At 43.2% G+C, this 3831-nt stretch overlaps 1 pseudogene; it reads right to left on the bottom strand.

Moving 5' to 3' along the window:
• Positions 1-200: 200 nt before the first annotated feature.
• On the bottom strand, positions 201-1047 carry LOC102848859 (annotated as a pseudogene).
• Positions 1048-3831: the final 2784 nt, after the last annotated feature.

Below are 3831 nucleotides of genomic sequence, written 5' to 3'. Positions count from 1 at the left end.
ATTCATTGTTGCACTTTTCTCCCTGCCCACCCCACCCACCAAGTTCACTCTTCTCTTTGAAAAAGTAAAAGAAAAATTCCTTCATTGGTATACTTTTGTGGTCTCTCTTTCCCTTCCTTCCTTCTTTCCTTCCTTCCTTCCTTCCTTCCTTCCTTCCTTCCTTCCTTCCTTCCTTTCCTTTACTTGTTATAGAAAATCCTCTATGTGGTGGCCACAGTTGGAGCCTGGGTCCTCTGCACAGAAACTCTGGTGTGAGTCTTTATGAGATGGTCAGTGAATTCCTGGTAGAGACACTTGGTGAGCACAGTTTCCAGAGATTTGGGGTCAAGTAGCTGTAGGTCTTGGAGATGGCATTAAAGGTAGCCTTGGTGATGTTGCCCAGGATGCCTTTACAGCCCCTGGCTGAGGTGAGACAGTCACCAACTCCAGCCATCAGCAGCAGCTGCTTGGGCACAGGGGCCGAGATGATTCCAGTGCCTCAAGGTTCAGGGGTCAGGTGCACCAATACAGAACCACAGTGCCCAGTCACCTTGCAAGGAATGGTGCAACGCTTGTCAAACTTGTTCCCCTAGTAGCCACGCCGCACAGGGACAACGGAGAGTTTGGTCAGGATAATGGCCCCATTAATGGCAGTAGCCACCTCCTTGGAGCACTTGACGCCCAATCTAACACTGCCATTATAGTCTCCAATGGTGCCAAAGGCTTTGAACCTGGTCTGCTGGCCAGCACGTGTCTGCTTCAGCACAGGCATGATTTTTAAGACCTCATCTTTAAGGGACATCCCCAGGAAAAAGTCAATGATCTCGGACTCCTTGATGGGCAGTGAGAAGAGATAAATCTCCTCCAGGGATCTGATCTTCATATCTTTGACAGACGGCCCAGCTTGGTGATGGGGAGCCACTCCTTGTCCTCAGCTTTGCCTCCTCACGCTCCGAGGCCCCAACCATGCAGACTGTTACCGAAGCCTCGGCGGAAACTGCCGCAGGGTCCCATCCCAGGGCCCCCAGGGCGTCCAAGCCCTCCTGCTGCAAAGGCTTCGTCCTTCATTTGGTGTTTTCTCAGGAAAAAGAACGGTCTATCTGTTAAGATCAGCACTGGATAACTAAGAAAAGAGCTAAGGAGAAAATGGTGGTTCTTTCAGAAAGGAGAATTCAAGAATGTGTGTGTAATTGGTGGTGGACCAGCATAGCATCTTTATATGTAAATAGATTTTTTTCCTACTGAAGATCAATTTATTTTTATTTGCAAAATAAGTACCACAATTTTAATTTTTTATTTTTATTTTATTATTTTTTTGTGTGTGTGTAAACCGTCAAATTGGATCTGACTGGTACAGGAGGAGTTTGTCCCTCCTCCAGCAGGGCATCTGGTGGATTCGAACCGCACACCTCTGGGATTGTAGTGCAGTTTCTTGCCACTAAGCCACCAGAGCTCCCTTACAATTTTAATTTTAAAATATAAAAATTGTTTTCTTAATCTAATTTTTGTAATTTGTCATTATCTAACACCTGAACAGCTTTTTGGTAATTTTACTTGTGTTGTTTACTGCCTTTGCATTGCTTCTGACTCATTGCAACCCTGTAGGAGAGTCAGCCTGAACATATGATTTCCAAGGCTAAGTTGTTGTTGTTGATTGCCCTTGAGTCGGCTGTGACTCATAAAGACTCTAAGAACAAGAGACCTAATGGCTTTCCACAACTATTGTCATTTCTCCAAGTTCGTAGAGTTTCCAGAGGCATGTGGTTTAGGAAGTGGATACCACTCCTGCTTCCCAACCTGTTTTACAACTGGGAGCTCCCCCAAACACTGTCCACATTGGGGAAACCATTCTGGTGTTTGATAGCCCAATGGTACAAGGTTCAACATCACAGCAAACCCAAGTTATTTCATACTGCAAGTTGGCAAAGAGTGATGTACAAGAGGAAGAGTGTTCCTCCAGATATAACAGCACTAGTTTCACTTAGCAGTGGTTAAGTGTCCTCAAGTCGAATATGAATGAGAGTAAGTTTTGCACAAAAGATCTAAACTCTGCTCTATGACTAACATCATTTCTGTACATTTATAGAGTTTGTTAGAGTTTCCAGACGCATCTAGTTTAAGAAGTGGATGCCACTCCTGCTTCCAAGCATAAATCAATCTGGAAGCTCATCCAAACACTGTACATAATGGGTAACCATTATGGTATTTGACAAGCCTTTGGAACCGTGTGTAGCATCACAGCAACACCAAGTTTCTCAATTCAGCAAGTAGACAAAAGATTGCTGTGTCATTCAAGGAATATTCATTCAAAAATTAATAAATTTGGCCCGAGGGCCACAGGCTCCCAGAGTGGAGTCTTCCAGGCCCTGCCAGCAGTCGCTTCCCCTCCCCCTTTGGAGTTGTGAAGCCACACCTTTGAGCAGACTTCCACCCTAGGCAAAGGCTCAAGGACACCTGCTATTGGGGTAAAAAGTGGAATAATACATATCAAACATGATCCCAAAATATATGACTTCAAAAACTTTCCTTAACTTGTCCATAAGGACTGCCATCCCAAAGCAGCAAAAAACCAAGGCTATAGTAATTTTTAAAAAAATACTAGTTTATTTACAAAATTTGAATACATTGTTTTCGAGAACAGAATCTTCCAATTTCCCTCTCACCCTCCCCCCATCAAATTTTGACAGCTTCATCTTGCTTGGATCCACAGTTAACACCCTTGGAATGAGCAGTCAGGAAATAAAGAGACAAACTGCACTGGGAAAATCTAGATTTCCAAATGATTGAGTAATTGTGATGTCAGCTTGAGGACTAAGGTGTGTCTGACTCAGGCTATAGTCTTTCCAATCACTTGCTATGAGGCTGAGAACTGCACAATGAATTAGACTGACAGAGAAAGGATTGATGCTCTTGAGCCATAGTGTTCGAGAAGAGCATGGAACATTCATGGACAGCCAAAAGAACAAATATGTCCTGGAGATGATGCAGCCGGAGCGCTCTTTGGAGGCAAGAATGAGGAGTCTTCACTTCACATACTTTGGACATGTTGCCAGGAAGGACTATGCCTTGGAGAAGGATGTGATGTTGAGAAGCGTGGAGGATTGTGAAGGAGAGGAAGACCTTCAACTAGGTGGATTGACATGGTGACTACTGCAAGGGGCTCTTTTGTGTCAGAAGAGTGAGGATGGTGGAGGATAGAACAAGGTTCACATATTTTGTTCATAGGGTCGCTATGAGTCGTACTCGACTTGATGGCACCTGACAGCAGCAACAACAACCACCACAAGCTCTTTCTTTATATTGCTTTTTGTACTCTTCATGGGTATCTTTGATGTCATCCCATGACTTATGTGTTATTTGATCATTGGTGTTTAAGGATTGATTCAAACCTAGTCTTAAATGATTTTTAGATTTAGGTGGAGTAGACTCAGATTATATTTTGGTTCTTGTAGACTTGTTTCTTCTGCACTTGTCAGGAATTAAAACTACTGATTTCTTATATAGAAGCATGCCTGTCTCGATTTTTTAAAAAACATCCATTCTCACATTGATTCCCCTGTGACTAACCAATTGGCTGATCCTAAGTTTTTTGTTAGGTCTTGGGATGGGGAAGGATGATTTACTGTTCCATTTATGTGACCTGCATCAGGTCCATGGAAAATTCTGATATATTCTTTTTCCTCACATCTCTTCATAACTGCTGATCCCAAGACAGGAAAAAATTCTAGTTAGGTAATTTCCTGAGAAAAACTGGCCAGATGATCTTCTGGTCATTTAGGTTTTCCAAGTAAAGGTTAAAAACTTGTAAACCCTCTGACATCACCACAGCTCCTCTCCATTGGCTTGAAGTTG

The sequence above is a fragment of the Elephantulus edwardii genome, unplaced genomic scaffold (genome assembly GCF_000299155.1).
Source record: "Elephantulus edwardii isolate Elephantulus edwardi_28Jun2011 unplaced genomic scaffold, EleEdw1.0 scaffold00007, whole genome shotgun sequence".
Lineage (NCBI taxonomy): Eukaryota > Metazoa > Chordata > Mammalia > Macroscelidea > Macroscelididae > Elephantulus > Elephantulus edwardii.
Note: the sequence above shows the minus strand (reverse complement) of the source record. Positions and strands in the feature narration are given on the sequence as shown.